Source organism: Mixophyes fleayi, chromosome 3, assembly GCF_038048845.1.
Source record: "Mixophyes fleayi isolate aMixFle1 chromosome 3, aMixFle1.hap1, whole genome shotgun sequence".
Lineage (NCBI taxonomy): Eukaryota > Metazoa > Chordata > Amphibia > Anura > Limnodynastidae > Mixophyes > Mixophyes fleayi.
The window spans coordinates 141,758,261-141,778,294 of NC_134404.1; the positions used below are offsets into that span (position 1 = coordinate 141,758,261).

At 36.5% G+C, this 20,034-nt stretch overlaps 1 protein-coding gene across 1 annotated transcript in view; it reads right to left on the bottom strand.

The window, feature by feature from the left end:
• The window catches only part of CSMD1 (CUB and Sushi multiple domains 1), a 1,526,452-nt gene that overhangs the window by 339,842 nt on the left and 1,166,576 nt on the right, over positions 1-20,034 (bottom strand). The gene's annotated exons all lie outside the window — the stretch shown is intronic.

Genomic DNA, 20,034 nt, shown 5'->3' on the forward strand with positions numbered 1-20,034 from the left:
TCCTACAGCGGACAGGAACCATTGATATCTAGAACAAGTATATATGCATCATAGGTAGCATTATGCTGGTATAGGCTCTTGAGAAGTCTATTTCAGCTAACAAAATTGTAATCTGATTCCCAAAAATGACAGCAGGACCTCTCAGACAGTCGTCCAAGGTGATGTTGCACTAGATTTCAGTGGTTACTGTTTTCCTATTTTATGAGCTGTCTGAGATTAAACTGTACAGAGACCCTTCATCACAGGGATACAGTAGCAGTTCACCACATCTCTAATCATGAGGAGGTAAAAAACATGCCTGTGATTAGACAGTTAAAGGGGAATCAGTTTGTTGTTCTCTGTAGACCTGAAGCTGAGTTATACGCATGTTGGGTGTAATTCATGCTAAAGAAGCCGCCCATAAAATAGTGCATTTATGCCCATATGCTGAGTGGGAGGTATCTCAAGATACATCCAGCTCTGCACCTGTGGCATATCCGCCAGGTTTATGTTAGGAATACATATACTCACATACACAACCAGGTCATAAGCACAAGACAAGTTTGCTAACAGGCTTGATATAATACAGAAGATATAATATTCCTCTCTCAATTTTTTTTCATTTACGCTAATGCACAATGGTGTAGGTCAGTGAATCCCAAACTTTCTCAGTTCAAGGGACCCTTATGGTTTATATAATTTTTTTCAAGGCACCCCAAGCCAAAAGAATTGCCAAGTAGTCCCTCGCCTTGCTTACCACCGGCCCTGGCCGCAGCACCCCAGTGAGATCTCTGCGGCACCCCAGGGAGCTGCGGCACACAGTTTGGGAACCACTGGTGTAGGTTCAACAATGCAACAGGCTCTGCGTATTCAAAGAAAGTGGAGGGAGTGAACCCTGTCTGAATTCCCTCCACATGCTCCCTTATCATTGTGAGAGTAAACTTTCTATCAAAACATTCTTTTTACAATATTCACAGTATTACAAAAAGTAAATTATAAAGCTATTGACCTATTTTATATACATATATATATATATTAGGTCAATAGCTGCACAGGAAATTTTTGCATGGTACGTATGTTTGCCCTTTTTTCACTAGTGATGTACAGTTCAGCAGTAACCCTGACATGTTAAATTGTGTTACTAGTGTTCTGCATGAGCTTAACATTACAATATTTTTATAGCAAGGTGTTTGAAAAGAGAAAAGTTATAAACGGTCTTAAAGTTACTATATATATATATATATATATATATATATATATATATATATATGTTTATGTTGAGTCAATGTAAATATACACCCAAGGTTATAATTCTAAACTGACACTTCTCTGTTGAAAAAATATAACAATGTAGAGATAAAGTATTAAGCATTCAGACGGGTGTTTAGAGTAGAGATATTATTTCAGTCCAGATCATCTTCATTTTGTCAGAAACACAAAGCTGCAATACAGTTTCATTGACACAAAAGACATTTGAAAAAGCCCATATTTAAAGTAAACATTGTCATTGCTTGAATATTTTAATCAAATAACCTTTATGTGATGAATAAAATTTACATAAAAAAAAACATTGCACAGCTAAGAATGTTTGAGACATCCAGCATATCTTGAAGAGCATATTTTAAGAGCATTCATTGAAAGAAAATGCGAGGGATTGTTTGTGAATCTAACATAAAGTGCTTGTGCTGTGCTCCATCTGATTTTTGAAATGTGAACATATGAAACATTAACATTCTGCTTATGCATTTAAAAATTCATATCAGCTGTGAGCAATACAATATGTGTTTATTATGTAAGTATTGAGAATTTTTTTCCAATGTATCTGTTAATTAAAGAATGTATTTTGGGCTTCAGATAAAAGTCACCATATTATTTAAATCTTTTGTTGTTAACAGTTGTCATGCTAGGATTTATGTTGCTTCCTTCAATAGGCTTAAAAACAAGATTTTTGTGTATACAGATAGTTCCCCTATAAAATATCTTGGAACCCACTTAGCATAAATCTATATTTCTAGAGAAGATACACATCTCCGTATTGAGCACAGACACCGAAAATGCATATGTATGTATGTATGTATGTATGTATGTATGTATGTATGTATGTAGACTTTTGCATTTTGTTGACTTGCGTCCCCTTACACCTGGAGAGTTAGAACTAGGAAAGACTGGTGTGTGCCTCATCACGATGGGGGCATGGTCAAATGATGACCACAAACCCCGGGGCATGCCTACTGCTTTTGAAGTGCTAGGCTGCCCTGACTCTGCTCCTCTCCAAACACCATTTGTGGGACCTGTCCACCTGCTCTACTATGCAGAGAAGCTGTGAACTACGCACAACTCAAAAATTTTCTACCAATGGGAAAAAAATGTCCAGAATGGGATGGCAAGACACAGCCCTCAAGTCTGGACTGTCTGACCTAACTCAGGACAGTTGGGAGGTATGGGTGTGTGCAAGAATAGGCTGAGTACAGTAGGAGCATATTCATATAACTGCGACACAAATAGAAGTGAACATATCCCAGTATATATCTTTTGTGAGGCATATGTCTTACAGGTACTGGAAGGCTATCGCAATGATACACAATGATGGTGATGATGACTATCAGCTGCATCTACCTGCCTCTGTTTGGCTGATTGCATACTACTTCATTCATTAGCATGGCAGCTATATTATATGAATTTACAGTGGTCTAGTCAGATTACTTAATTACTTTTTTTTAAAAGGAATAAAAAACAGATGTGGATGTGTTAATATTTCATTATATTTTGTATTGAAAATGCGACTTTCACATTTATCAGTAACTGTAAAGAAAATATCCCATTTTGTGTATATGACATATATTTATATCATTATTATATTGTGCAAAGAAAGGGTAATGCAACTTTACCTATTAACTATTACTATTAACACTGTCATGCTACATCTCTTTGCTCTTGTGGGGCATTAGTATACATACCAGCAGGGGCGCATAGAGGGGGGGTGGCAGGAAAATCCTTTTAGCAGCCCTGCATACTTGTATGCCTGATGTTTGTGAGCAGGATGCATATTGAGATGTGTCCAATTCAACATATACAGGTAAATATGCTTTTTCTTGTGGGTATCTTTTCCTCCATATGTTCGGTATGCAAGTGCGTTCAACTCTAAATGACATCCCATTTAGTTCTTTCAGGGCCATGAAACATTTGAACATGTATTTGTATGTGCTGCTACTATAGTTTTTGATCCACCATGCATCTCTATTTGAGCAAGAACAAAAATGAGATTTCATTTTATAGAACAAAATGATTGCAATGTGATAAAGAGGCTGAGTGGGTTAATTTTTAGGTATGGCCCTTGACATGAAAGGGGGTCAGAACGGACAGTATTGTTTTTAGGGGACCTGTTTTACACCTCCATGCTTGAAATGCGACTTTCTATGCCATAAAATGTTCCGCGCACACAATTGTCACATGTAGTAATGACAGTTCTAATGTTTCCTCTTTCTCATAATTTGTATAAGCAAAATATGAGGCAAAATTTGGTATGTGAAGTCACCGGCCAACCCAGAAGTGAATGCAGCTATGAGGCATTGTGCTGTTTCAATCTTGCTGATGTTGTTATAAGTTGCATCCATTCTGTTTCTTGAAATACTACTGTACCTATGGTTCCAGCAGATACATTTGCCTGTATTTGCATTGCTATTCATTAATTTTATTAATAATACATAAGGTCAACCATTCCTTATAGTCACATTATATATTACTATTACATTGGTATTGTTGTAGATCTGCAGCACCAAATCTGCCTATAGAACACCGTTTATAATAGTTTGTCATAATGGGTAGGAATCACTTCCTTTAGTGGTAGGACAGTAGTGTGCCAATAGTAAGGAACTACTAATAAAGGTTAAACTTGCTCCGGATTCCCTCTTGTTGGGAAGAATGCAGGAGGCACTTTCCCTGTATTTCTTAAATGTTGCCGTATGACTGTTAATTACATAGCATGTTATATTACTGCATATGTCACTAAAGAAGCTTAATTAACCATAGGGTACCCTCTCCTGCAAGAACTTATTCTTTTGCACTCTGCTTCAGATGTGTTGGGTATCAGTCCTCCCCTCTACAGTAGTTTGCCAGTCAATATACGCCAGAGCCAGTGGGCTCAGAACACTGTAAATCACCCAAACTACATTAATGAGTTAAATACAGGCAGGGACCATAGTTCACATTATCATTGGTGATTATGTCCTTTGTAGTTCATAGTCCAGACCAATTGTGTTTGCCTTATCTCCAGACTTCAAGGAGCCATCAACAGTAAGGGAGCTAGGAGAAAAGGGAGCAGATACTTAAGCTGAGTACACACTACAGGTTTTTCACCAGATTATCATGCTAATCTTACAATAAACAACTGTTAGGTCTGATATTGCATTAGTGTGTATACTCCCAAATTATCTAACCAAAAAATATTGTATTGTTTCATTTGATTTTACAAACAAACTAAAAATCTATATAAATAATGGAGAGAAGTCGGGCAAATCCTGAAGTGTGTAAAGATTTACGACCAGCAGCATAACCAGATCTCCATAGAGTTTCCAGTCATGGTATTTTCAGCAGACGGTTATGACAGATGAAGAGAACAGATCTGAAGGTAAATAGAATAAAATTGTGTAGTGTGTACACATGAATTGGGAGAAATTGTCTGTAGTGTATAACCAACTTTAGACCCTGAGCAAACCTCTGAGAAACAAGGCCCACCAATTGTAGTAGCACCCTGTACCTAGAGCATCCCACTGTGGGAAACAAAGCTAGGATACAAAGGTGGTTCCAGTGGATCATTCAAGAGATTTGGAGGCAGATGTGTCTGGGTATCACAGTTCCCACTGGACTATCAAACACTGGATAACCAAAGGAAGGATCACTAGGATTGAGAAGCTTTAAGTTTCAGAAATATGTCGGTCTTTGCACAATCGAAAATTGGGCAACACCTGGGCTCGACTGCTGCCGTGTTGGCAGTAAGAGAACAAGAAGCCCCCTATCCATGAAACTATCCATCAAACTGTGCCCAACAAGGATACCCCAATGATTAGCTTTAAGAGTATGTTATTTGTGATGTTGTGTCCGTCTTCATTGTTATATTGCAGTTTATAATGGATTGATTAATTCTTCATAAATGTGCTATTGCTCTATAAGTGAAAGGTTTACAATAAATAGAATATTCTTTAGTTATATATTTGTCTGTGTGTGAGTAAGGCTGAAGTGTAGCCCGGTAGCATAGATCTTGTAAGGGAGTTATCAGTCTCCGGATATACTCACCATGGCAGCTAGAGTAAACAGCAGAAGGGTACCCATGGCAAAGCTATGGTGGGGTGTACAAATTCTTCTTTGTAGCACAACTGGCCTTTAACAATCACAAAGCATTAGAAGTCTGTGTTTGTCTAATATATATGCCAGGCAATATGTGATAATAAAGGATCACCATAATGTTGTGCTACATTGGGTAATACATAACTTCAATAACACATCCTGTTTGGTTTATAAAGTCAAGAACAATTTGCATTATTTAACTATGTTGTTGCCATGGAGAAAGTATCCATCATGTCTTGCAGATTTATATATAAATTGCAAATAAATATGCAAATTATTCTATTTTGCAGATTATTATTATAGAAGATAGCACTGATTATTTCATTTCTTTTCACTTGTTAATGTCTGGAACAAAATTCATATTCTTTTCCCTTTCCTTTATCTGTTATTTACATATTTTTTTCCTCTTGTAGTTTTTTTATTAGTTCTAATTGCTCTCTCTTTCTCATTCACATATTGGGCCTGAGCATTAAGCTGAGCAAAGCATAAAAAAGGAGTAACCTTGCACCTGGGCAAAGCCATGTTGCATTGGAGGGGAAGGAAATTTTAAAATGTGGGGACAGACTAGTTGGGGTAGGGCCTGTCCTAGATCAACTTTAAATTTCAGTGTAAAAATAAAGTTATTAAGTATTTGTGCCCTACATGACAAAACAGCAGTATTTAACTTATGTGCAAAATAGTAAACTAATTTGCACCCCTTGCATTGCAACATGGTTTGCCCTGGAGGCTATTTACTCCTTTTTTTGCCTTACTTTTCTTAATGACTCAGGCCCATTGTCTCTCCTTTCATTCATTTTCTACTCATTCATCTTTTGCTAGTGCTATCTGGTACCCCATGCCTCTTTTCTCTTCCGGTCTCCCTATTTCCTAAAAGTAAACTAAATATACAATTAACTAACTGGTAGAAGCATACTGCAGCTGACATTCCAGGTGTAGAATTGACAATATACCAGCACAATCACACTGCAAATATTCAATGTGATGATCAGTGTGTCATGCACACTCCAATTTTGAGGACCTCTATCCTACGTACAGTTTCATTGTGACCATTTTAGGCAGGTCACTATATGCATATAGCCAACCAGAGGAGTTTCTCTTCTAATTCCTCTAATTGTCAGCTTCAAATATAGTGACAAGCACAATGTGAGTGTATTTAGAGAATAGACTGAATTGGTGGTTCTATCCCTTCATATTCCTCCTGACATAGAAATGGACAGAGTTGAAATGGCATAGATTAGAACAGAGGTCAGGAAACTTTTTTACCTTTTACCCCAAAATATATTTAGATATGCCGACGTTACCCTCTTGATTTCAATGGAAGGAAGTCATATATTATTAATTATTGGAATTCAAAATTTTATTGAATCTATTAAAAATTTCTTTGAAAGCTTCAACTTCAAAACTTCAGGTTTTGGAGAAATGATGTTGCTTAATTTTTGATACAAGAGCATCAATATTGGGGCAGAGAAATTTGGATACAGTCTTCAGCGTCCAATCGATTTCTCTGCTTTGTTTTTATGTTCGTTAGAGTGGAAAATCTTTGTTCGCAAAGGTAGGTTGTTGCAAAATGCAACACCTTTTTGACTGCCTCCTCAGGTGCAATTTTAAATGCCTTTGCAGCTATTGACATCCAAAAATATGACACATCTGCTTTGATGTCAAATGCAATACGTGCTTCATTATTGCATTGAAGCTCAAGAAGTGCATCTGCCAACCCTTGAGGCTCTTCTGGTACAACAGCAATTTCACATTTAAAGGGGTCTACAATCCAACTGACATCATGTGAATCGGCAGCATTACCCACAGGAATTTCATTTTGACCCCATTTGGGGTCATTTACCTCTGTTCCCTGACCACTGGATTAGAAGGACAAGACAAAATACTGAGGAGCACTGGTTGGAGTAAATAGATAAATATATTTTGAATTTATTTATATAAAATGAATAAAAATCACGATCAGCTGGTCTTAAAACATGATGGCTATATTAAGTGGTGCCGTGATTGACCAGTTATATCACGTTTTTTGTTTACATAAAGTACGGAACACTGTATCTTAAGCCTTACGTTATTTGAACCCTTATGTGTAGAGAAGACTAGCTAAATAGTTGTTTGTACAATAGGTGCACTTGATCTCCCCGGAGTTAACAATCAAACATAATTATTGGTATCTGAACGTCATAATTTTTTTTTAAAATGTAACCTTTATTAATTTAATTAAAAGCAAACATGGATAAAAATAGCGAGATATAAGTGCTTGTGAATAAAATAAATAGAAGAGTGATTATAAAAATAGCTGGAAGCACTTGGAATATAGACCCCTTATAACTGAAGGTAATCACCTATATTAGAGGAACTAGATTCTATTATAATGGTGCATTGCTAAAGGTTACACTCTATACTTTCATAATGCCTTCCACAGTTATGTCTTAAATTAAGAGGAGCAATAACAAATAATGTAACACCTAGTGCGCTCCTAAAGGTGGCTGCCTAAGATGTAAATCGGGAATGTCATCCACAAACCAAAAAATAGATACAATTACCTTGCATTGGACTTATGTGATGTCAGTCCTGTATACATTGCTATAGGTAGAGCCTTATGATGTTCATCCCTTTCTTTCCATGTATTTAAATTAAGAGGGGGATTATAGCCTCCTATCTAAGACCATATCCTCTAATATTTACTGGATTGTACAAGGTAAACATAGTTTAACCATAAAGAAAGTGCATATAATCTAATAGTCTGTCATGTTCTACTCTAAACCCTTAAATAGTAATGAACAAAAACTCAAATGGAGCGCTTATTACACTGAAGTGATTAGCCCTTAATAAGGCTAAGCTCCTTTAAAACAATGAACACTTCCCTGTGTAAATTCCAATCAGAGATACATCTTATATTAATGCTGCCTGTCTTGCATGCCATATGGGGAGTGTATTGCAGCCTGCCTCCTAGTCGCTCCGATCTATCTCTGAGTTTAGGAAGCTTCGAAATCTACCATAGGTATCCTTCTATAACAAATTCTGGATCAGAGTGCATGCAGCAAAAATGCCAATGCGTGTTTCGCTATGCTTTGTCAAGGCAACCAGACTTACTCATCTGATAGTTTTTTTATGCTCTGCGGGGCACACCTCCTGAGTGACGTCAAAATGCTCACCCAATAGCAGGAGACTTAGAGGCTATTAACTGACAGCGTTCTCAGCCATTGGGGATAATAGAGGATTGTAACCCCCCTATAAGAAAAGGTAGGCCACTTTATATTATAAAATGCTATTTGAGAATGTACAACTAAGAAGTTTGAAAGGAAACTTTAATGCTGTTTTATTATGATCACTAAATAAGGTAACTTAAGGGGAAATTGTTGCTGATTGGTCTCTGCAATACATCAAATGGTATTAAAGGCGCTCATATGTTGTGAGTGTTAACCTCTGATGAAACCGCCCCTTAAGAGGTGGAGAAATGCAGGTTTATGCTAGAATGCAGGTTTATGCTAGTGGCAAGAAGAGTAAACTTTTCCAGCTCCTCAATTTCCAACTTCTGTTGTGGACTCTATAGTATATGGATCCTCTTTAATTTCAGAGAAGTCAAATGCTCTTTTGGTACAATATTGAATACAACTGTGGATAGTGGAATTATTTGCTTTGATTTGTTGCCTAAATGGCCTGACTCTATCATTTCAAATAGTGGGATTATGTTCCCTAACAGTGATGTATCAAATCAATATCTATGTTCCTTTCTGAACAGAGGCTGATTCTTAAAGAGCACATTTCGATTTGTATCCAAGTTCCAACAATCACATGCATTTAAAAGGATATTTAAAATGGAACTGTGATTACTATGCATAGTTGGATTAAACTTCTATGTGGACCTGCATTAAGACAATGAAATACAATTATACAACAAAATAGAACAGTTGTCCGGTTTTGGATACACAAGAGGAATCGTTTTTGAACGTTTGGAATATAAGAAATCCATATATTTGGGTTCACATGGTTGATTAATAAGAGTCGGCTCAGTATTAACAATTGAGAGGTATCTGGATTTATTTGTGTTTGTATTGTTATTGCTAATACTAGCGTGTTCAGTATATGTGTCACTATATGTGATTTTTATTCGTTTTATATTAAATAAATTCAAGATATATTTATCAATTTACTGCAACCAGTGCTCATCAGTATTTTGTCTTGTCAGTTTTGAATATTTTAGCAAATTCAGTACCTGATTTATGTTACAGCAGCGGTTGGTGACGCTCCTTAAAGATATATACCTGCAAGTTATTCCTCATTCTCATTTCACTTTTTAGAGTTCTGAGTAAACTCACCACAAGGAAGCGGCTTAGAGGAGGTGGGGTGATAGTATTCCATCTAGTTAGAGCCTTGAGGGCTAATGTTAAGAAATATATCCATGGAAATACTAACTGATGGAGGTCTGCACTTAAAGGGATTCTCCACAAAAATGTAAAAAGTGAACTACGTACTGCACAGTGAGGTACAGTTAGAACTACAATTTTTTCAGCCCCCCCTCTATACACAACTTGGACAATTTACCAAGCCATGTGTAGAGGGGGAGGGCAAATGAGCTGTAGCTCTAAATGCACCTCACTGTGCAAGCTTACGCACAGTGAAGAGCAGGAAGAATACAGGCAACAGGTCTACAGACCGGCACAGTATTTGAACAGACAGAGGAGCAATCAGTATTCAGTATTTTGCACAATATACTATGCATAAGCTCCTGTTTCCATTTGTAAAAACCCTTTCAGCAGATTCCTCTCCTGCATTTTATCAGAGTAGCTAGGCAATTTCATTGTGTGTTTGAGGAATGAACCAAAGGCTGGGTATACACTATAGGTTTCTCACCCGATTACCGTGCCAATCACAGGATAAATGACCGTTCAGCCCGATATTGCATTAGTGTGTACACTGAATGATTATCATTCCAAAGCATAATGTATCATTTGTTTTGATTTTACAAACAGACTAAAATCTTGTTCAACGATGGAGCGATATTGTTTAAATTCTGCAGTGTGAAACACTCAGGACCGGCAGTGTACACAGATCTCTATGGAGTGTGCACAGTCACAATCTTTTCAGCTGATGGTTAGGACAAATGAAAAGCACAGATATGAAGGTAAATCTTGTAAAACATGTCTAGTGTGTACACATGAATGAGCATGCTATTAGGGACTTTCTGTCATTGGTAAAATTGTTAACAATACACATCGGGAGAGATTTTCTATAGTGTGTACCCAGCCAAAGTGTTTGCAAATGGTAAAAATGAGAATTACAACTTTGCAATTGAACAATCTTAACTGACCCCAAAATGTGAACTTGTTTAATCTTTCTGTTTGTTCTTAGAAATGTGTTATGTAGATTTGCTTTCATATTATACTCTTTACTCTGAAAAAGTATTTACTGTCCAGAGCTAAACAAACACACAAAATCTCATCATCTGAATGTCACAATAGTTCTTATCAATACATCACAAAATCCTAACACTATCAGGGTCATTTTGCCTTTAGAATCCAGTGCTCCAGTTTCAGACATAATAAGGAATGTTCAAGTGTAGTAAGCACACAGCTCAATTTTTCCCTTGAGAAATTCCATTATACTCAAGTCCTTATGAGACAGGAAATTGAAAAATCACTTACTAGTGGAAAACATAAAACAATTATTTTTAAATGTTGATTGTGTGTTTGTCACATTGTTGTGTTTCCTGTTCTTTAACTTTTGATAAATAAAGATCTTAAGGGAATTTATTGCCTCTACATGTTTAGTACATTATTGCTGTGCCCCTCTTTCCAATAATTAAGTAGTCTAGTCAATTTAGTTTTACTAGTATAAGGTTAGAGACAATATTATTATGTGAATTAAAACCATATTTTTATCTAGTAGAATGAAATCCTGTTTTAATTGGGTATCTTGTACAATTTAATCTATTGTAAACGGATCTATGCACATACATAGAGTCACAGTACTCAATTTTTGTTAACCTTTTCCATTTTTGCACCCTTGCTCCTTTCCGACTCTTTGTCCAGGCACTCACTCTGGTGGACTGCTGTGCAAATTGGCTGAGAGGAGGAAAATATGTTGGAAAGGTTCAAAAATCCCAGCTATTCTGTCCATATTTGCTATGTTTACATAGACCCCACAATAATTTAGGTGACCCATCATGTTATACAAATGTAAGCACATTGTTAATAGTTGATTAGATTTTACAATATACACCTATTACATTGGGCTCATAGGGGCATATTCAATTGTTAGCGAGACGGGTGAAAATCCCGCGCTCGAAAAAAAACAAAAAACCTGCGCTCGTTTTTTCCTGTTCGAGCGCTCGTTTTAAAAAAAAAAATCCGCTCAATTCAATTGTTAACATTGCATCCACCCCCTCGCGCTCTATTATTGGTCCTAGCGAGTTTGAAATGAGGAGTGGTTAAGGCAGTAATTTTAGTATAAAAAAATAAAAGAAAATTAATGCAATCAAGAAGGGCCCCAGCACTGCAAAGGAGATTGGGCCCCTACACTGCAATCAAGAAGGGCCCCAGCACTGCAAAGGAGATTGGGCCCCTACACTGCAATCAAGAAGGGCCCCAGCACTGCACAAGAAAATGGGCCCTTACACTGCAATCAAGAAGGGCCCCAGCAATGCTAAGGAGATTGGGCCCCTACACTGCAATCAAGAAGGGCCCCAGCACTGCAAGCAACAATGCCCCCCCCCCCCCCCCTCGACGGCAGATTTAAAGATTTTACAAGCAGGTAAATTTTTTACCATTTACAAACATTTCTTGAACACTGGCCAAGCGTGGACATTTGTAAGGTACAAATATTTGTGGGGCAGTGGGCAAGCCGGACATTTCTTCGAAGGTACAAATATTTGCTGGGACTTTGCGTAAATGAGTGTGTGTAGGTAAAGCATCAGAAAACTAAGGATTTAGTGAGTATTTTGTTTTTTTTTGTTTTTAATAAAAATCTATGGTGTACATGAGGGTGTTTACTGTATTTCTTGGGGTTATATTATTTTTAATAAAGATTTGTGGTTGGAATGAGGGTGTTGTGCTTTTATTTAACATTTTGCTTTGTGGAACTACAGATCACAGCCAGCCGTGGGTGTAAGAGCATTTTGGCACTTGTGGTTCTACAAGTGCAAACATGCCCTGGGTACGCTGGTGCTTGTAGTTAGACAAGTAGCAGCATGCCCACACTATTTAGGCCAACATGGCTGGCTGGGACATGTAGTTCCACAAGTCAATTTTTTTTTTTTTTTTTTTCATACAAAATCCCCATTTATTACCCTACTACACACAGCCCAGGGGTAGTAGGAAGAGCCCTAGTGCTATTGGCACTGGGCTGGGTGTCCCTAGGGGGGTGGCCCGCTTACATTTTTCAGCGGGCCACACTCCCTAGGGAATCCAGGCCAGCGCTGAACAGTCTGTGGGTGTTTAGTCATTATGGCTGTGGGACCCAAAATGCGTTCCCCCCCGCTATAGTGCCTATCGCCCCGGCTGGTTTGCCTAGTGCTGGTTCAATTAAAATAGGGGGAACCCTACGCAAAAATTTTCAAAGATTTTAACACACACAGCAATAGCCTGCCAGCACTAGGGTTAAGACTAAATAGAGTGGGGAGCAAACGCTTTTGGTTTTAAAAAATAAATAACATGCTACTTTTCACAATTTTGATGAGAGCTGACAGAGGTCAGGCACAACCCTCCCCCCCCTTAAAAAAAAAAAATAAAGTTTAAATACATGCACCACTAATGGATTTTTTTAAAGGGAGAACTTTCAAAAAATTATTAATTATTACACTTTTATTTTTTTAAAAAAATAGTATTTTTCAGTTTTTAGGTTATTTTTATGAACTTTTACACCTATTTTTTCAGTTTAATGTATATTTTTCTTAACTTAATAAAAAAATTTTTTCTTTGAGCAGACCAAGGAGGTGCGAGATAAAACAGCAGATTTGCCTGTTTCACCCACAGCGTTAAAAAACAATTGAATAGCTTTTTTCGCTGAGGGTTCGCATCCAGCCTATACTTTAACATTGACAAACGTTTGGAGTGCGATAAGACCGTTTCGGTAAAAAAAAATAAAAAAATTGAACTGCGGGAGAAGTATCCGCACTCAAAAATAATAATAATAATAAAAAAAAAAGACGTAACGCGCTCCAAATTACAAACTCGCTAACAATTGAATACCCCCCATAGGGTTTAATTTAGAGTAAGCTGACATTTTGCAATACAAATGTACGTGCAAAAGTAAGGCTGCAGAATTGCAGGAAACTATATGCATTCCGAGTTGCACATATCTTAAGATTTCAAGTTATGTGCAAGTCAAAATACAGTGTATGCATCAGAGTTAAGATATGCCAATGATCATCATCAACTGTATGATGATGACTCCCTTTTAATTTCAAATAATAAATATATTTCCTTTGCAAGAGTAACCCAATTAGGTACCTTATTTTCAACATAATTTCTCATAGCATGTGATAGTTAGCTAGGAACAGCCAGCACTGTTTTTTGCCAGACTGGGCGCTATACCTCTATATAGGCCGCATCTCCAGGGAGCATGGTACACTTACATGTGCATCCTCTTAACGTACTTAACTGTGATTGAAAGGCCCTGGTTTTCCTCTCCAGGTGTAAACAGCCGCAAGTGAAAGTTGCATGCACAGTAAAACAAAGAGAATTTTTGCTGTCCATTATTGGATTTACATTCAACATCCAACTATAACTGAGGCCCATAATGTTTGTTTTTTTTATAATCTAGATTCATTTGTAAATTACATTTTTTTATAACCACCCTAGAAATTACATTGCTCCGATTCAAACTAAATGAAAGATTTTTGTTTTAATTTCCATAGTCCTCTATTAACGGGCACATATCATCATCATTTATTTATATAGCGCCACTAATTCCGCAGTGCTGTACAGAGAACTCATTCATCAGTCCCTGCCCCATTGGAGCTTACAGTCTAAATTCCCTAACATACACACACAGACAGAGAGAGACAGACTAGGGTCAATTTTTGACAGCATTAAAAAGTAGTCACATGATTTGTTTAAAGACAACAATACTCACATTTGATTTTTCAGACATTATTAAAATATCCAGAGAGGCATTATCCACCCAAGACTTATATTTAAGTCTAGGCACATATTTTGACTGATATCACTATTGTTGCAAGTGCTTAACTAATTAAACTGCTTAAAACAGAATACAACACAGGTCATATACCCTTTGTTCTAATAGATTTATATCAAATAAGACGTTTGCTCTTTAGCAAGTCACTGAACTAATTAAGGTGTTAACATGGGTTATACAGTATTTTGCTAGCGACTTCATATTGATTCTTCCTTCACTTTCCCCTCAATTTACTGGGCTTAATTTGCATGTTGTCTAATCCAGAATTTAATAACGTTTTATCGAGAAAATCATGACTCATATTAAAGTAGAATGCAGACCTTTGTCATCAAAAAGTATAAGAGCAATTCATTTGTACTCTGGTTGCAGAGTATGAACGATATTTGTGAAGCCACCGCAGAGAAAAAGAAAATGGCAAAAATCATACAGAGCATTCATTATTCAGCTACCTAAAATATTACCACTTATTAATACTTTTTGTCATTTTTGCATTTTGTCAACCTTAAAATAGAGTGCGCCAATTAACGTAAAATGAACATGGTTTTAACCGTGCTCCATATTTATAGTGTGATCATGGTGTTTGTTTCAGAAGGTTTCAGCAGAAAACACAGTAAAATTGCATGCATATATTGTACAGGCAGCTATGCAGAGAAGGTGTGATTTGTACAGAGTAAGTATGTTATATACAGTATGCACATACTGTATCTGCCACAAAAAACAAATACAAGCTCAAATGTAATAAACAACTTTTAGATATCACATATGCAGTGGTGTTGTCTGTGGACTTGTACCTAGGGTCTCATGTATCTAGCACTGAACCACGCAGGATTTTTACTAAGAAATTGATTTTAAATGTGCCCTCATAATAGCAGATATTTCATACTTGTACTTGTCCGGGAGACTACTGAATTCTGGGTAGGTCCCCTGGACTCCTGGAAGAGTAGGACATTCTCTGGCATCCTGCTCACTTCCTAGTGAAGTGAACAAAATGGGAGCCTCCATGATGTGATGCCGGGTGAATTGTGTAATTTTTGGCCCCGCCCCCTGTGGTAAAGTGGCAGTTTTGCATCATTGCATCACGGGTATGGGGCCAAAATGACAATTTGCGGTACTTTGCCCTCATCCATCCTCACACTCCACCTCCCCTCCCATGGTGTCTACTGTATGTGTTAGTTATTCTCACTATTTTAGTCAAACTTGTCTAGTGTCAATATGAAAATTAAAACCTCACTAAGAAAAGAGTTTCACATGCAGTATTAACTCATGGACAGTAGAAATATACTGTATTTGTTAGATGTTTTATAACCTAGAGCAGTGCTGTCAAAGTTTTACATGAAGAAGGCCACATATATTTTACAAGCATATGCTCAGTAGGCCACTAATATTGATGTCATGATGTTATATAATAGATAGGGCTATTGGGGATGATGGGGGTCACACAAATACTTAAAGAGCCACATCTGGCTGATAGACCCCCAATTGGACAGCTCTGATCTAGAGTAATGTGGGTACATATGCAATGTGTACAAATACAATTTTCCGCTATGGCTACATTGTCCTGCCCTAATCAGTGTGCCTCATAATAGCATAGCCAGGACAATAGTCAAAGTTGGGATATACATCAGCTTAGACATCGTTACTGTAAACCTGTGCTTCTCTTTACTTTGTTTCTCTTTACAGTAAACATAAAATTGCTACTTTTTGCAGACACGCAAAAATGTATCCATAAAGTTATATTTCTGTGGCAACAATTTCTGATGCATGTTTCTCATTTGTGCAACTTTAAACCTAGCATACAGATGTGTCCGGCTTAAAGATACGTCCATCATCATCATCCACTCGGAAACTTGTACTAAGTATATGGGACACACACGCTACTCCTCCTTAATAATAAGTTTAAGTCAATATTAGTCATATCTCTAAGGGGAATAAAGAAGTTAGTGTACTGAAATTGCCCTTGAGTAGTCTCTCCAAGCGTAGGTGAATGCATGCTTAAGATGTAGCTCATGTTTTCATTTTGACAGATACAAACAGGTTTTGCAGTGCTAAGGACAAATTCTAAAAGCAACTGTCCTTTTGTATATAATATGGGAATAACTGAATGCAGGCTTTGGGGACTTTTTGGGTGTGGTCAGCCCTTGTTAGAATTTAGGCTTTTTACCTGGAATGTGAGTACATCTGATTTTGAACTGCAATTTAATGGTGTTTGAAGCATATATGTCAGTGTAGGACCTGCATAAAATGATGTACCCTTTGTGCTGGGATGCAGGCTTAAATGTTTTGATCAAAATATGTACTAATACCTCATGTTATGCAGTGGTGAAGAAAAGCACTGACAGCTGTCTTTTTTTCCATGTAGATGGTCTGCTTAGCACACTGTAAGACACAAACCTACATTTCCGTCAATGTAAAAACCTCTGCAAACTAGATGGGAGCCTTGACTTGTTGTGAGGCTGAAAAATCTGAAGAGTCGCAATGTACAAATGTCACAAGTCTAACTTCCTACCACTTTAGATTTTCCCTTTTCAGTGAAATGTTTAATTTTTTCTCCAAAAATCGAAACTCCGCCTATTATTGGGGGATGAACTGGAAAATAGACACACATTTTGATATAGTTCTTTGGTAACTGAAAGCACAAGGTGAAACATATATATCCCTTATCTTAAGACTATGCAAGGATTTCACATGGGCTTTAACGTGCAGTGATAATAATTGAACAGGAGGAAATAGACTTAAATATAAGTAAGATGTACACTGTTTCTTTCTACAGAATTTTAATGGTAAAGCTATAGACAATAGGAGATGTACACTGTTTATTGTTAGTATTTTAATGGTAAGCTATAGACAATAGGAGCGATAATAAGAAGATTTGAAATCGATGTATTTATATTGTTTGTGATTAATGCTAAGTGATATTATTAGAAGTTAGCAAAGAGGTGATTGTGGGAGAGAATATCTGTCTTGTAATCTTTGTTATAGAGTCATAGACAGGGCTGGACTGGCCATCTGACTCTTCTGGCATTTGCCAGAAGGGCCAATGGCTGTGAGGGCCGGTCTGGCTCCAAGCGCTCTGGGGTCCCAGCGCTTTAAGTTTCGAGCGGCCGTGTGATATGACATCATGACGTCAGGCGCAGCTGCGTAGGAGTGTGTGGCAATGTGTGGTTTAACTGTCGAGGGCGCAGAGTGAATGTCAGCAGGCTGCTGAGGTAAGTGTTTTACATTGTCTTTTTATTGTTAGTATTTGAATTCCTTTCAGGGGATAAAGAAAATGGTGCAGGGACAGTTACTGGGTGACTGTTTCGCTTAGTCAGGATTTTGTCCGACTGCAAGGACAGTTGGGAGGAATGTCCCGCTTCACAACGTACTGCTTGTGAAGGCAGAACTGTGTGCACCTAACAGTAGTGTAAACACAGAAGGTTTAAAAACACTGAAGCAGCAAACTATGTGAAAACCAATAATTGTGTCACTCTCAAAACATTTGGCCATGATATATGTATATATATATATATATAAATATATATATATATATATATATATATATATATATATATATATATGGGTGTGTATGTATATGTATATATATATATAGATATAGATATATATGTGTGAACGTGTATATATATATATATATATATATAATATATATATATAAATAAATGGTGATTATGATGATGATATAGATATATATATATATATATATATATATATATATATATATATATATATATATATATATATATACGTATATTATGCAATCATGATTGAGATGGAAATAATGCAGCTAACATTGTGATATACTAAATTCGGTTTATACGACTGAAGTAGGCGTGTCATAAGAGGTAAAGTGTGAAAGTGTATTGTGATGTATCGGCGTATTCAGGAGCAGAATAAGAAAGATAACATGTGCAATTAAGACATAAGTACTAGATCTTTTACAGGTGGAAATCTAGGTGAACCGGCACAATTAATTTTTAGTTTAATAAGTGAGGCGCAGAGAACCTGGTAGATCAATATACTAAAAACCAGTGACATCACTACCTATCCAGTGAAATAACTAACCAGCCAGTGACATCACTAAATCATTTTCTTTCTAGAGCACATTGTATAATAAAGCTCAGCCATTTTAATATACACACTTGTACCTAAAAAATTGTCTTTCTCAGACCATTAATGTGTTGGAAGACAAGATACCAATTTTTTTAATTGAGGAAAGTGTCATATTTCCAGCAGTGATATAAATGTGATCCTGAATTGTACTGTTTGAAAGAAAGATTTTAAACTTATACTTATTGTAAAATTAGCCTAAATTAATACCTAATTCATGCCTAAATCCCAAAAGTAATTTAGCTGAGGGTAATGGCTACCAGTGAAAGCATTAAGAAACTTTTCTACTCGTTTCTTGATTTACTCTTATTTTCATCTAGGGGCATGAGAGCTCACTTGCAAGAATCTTGCCCTGGGCCCACAAAGTTCTTAAATTGGCTCTGCTCAATGGAGGCCATAAAGTGCCAAGATAACGCTGTTATGATTTCAGCTGTGTGTAATAATCAAAATAGTTTATGTTACAGTTTTGTTAAAATGTCAGTGGTGTATCAAACATAAAATTCTTGGGTCACAAAATAGAGCATTATAATCCTGGGTAACATTGTAAGGGAATGACTATTCTGTAGACAGGCTTAGTATAACTTTATTAACCCATTAAAACTAGCAGAACAGAGTTGACCTGTCCATACATTGCAAATAAAAACACAGAAGGGGGAATGCTATTAAAGAATGTAAATAAAGTACATTACTTGGAAATACACAGTGCGATTAAATGTTTGTCCCCTTTATTCTGAAATTTGTCTTGTTACTACAGCTCCTCCTAAGTTAATACAGATCTGATCTAATCTAAAAAAGGATTTTGAATATTTTTTTTTTCAAATGTAATGGGGAGATATAATTGATTTCCCCCCCTGTATTTTAAGTTTAGGGAAGTACCCTGTAATCAATGTTACAATAATATAACCTAGAATTGCTTCTATAGCATTAGCATATAATTATTGTGTATGCACAGTTGCTGTGCCACTGCACAACAACTAGTTCTCACTTTTTGTTATGTTATATCTTCATATTCAATTAAAGAAACTCACACTTTGCAGACACAACCTATTGCTTTGCAACAATGACTCAATCTACTGTAATTAATGCTGCTACCTATTGTTTTGCAGCACAGGTTAAAAGAGTAAGTCAAATTCGGTTTAATGGAAGAGAAAAGCTACAGTGATAAAAACTTACAACAATAAAAATAACAAAAAAATGTGCCTAATTTTTTCTTTTTTCAAACAGGACTTACAACGTCCTTATTAATTTTATGTTTATACATTAAATTAAACACAGTTTTAATGATAGTATAAGTTTCAATTGCCTGTGAATTTATATAAAATGTATAAAACACAGTAAACAAAAACAGAAATAAAGAAGCAATATCATGTAAAAACATTCACATAAAGTATTGATCACAAACTGAATGGATTTGCAAGCAGCGAAAACAATTTTGAAATATTCTGTCATACACACAAATAGTAGATGACTTGA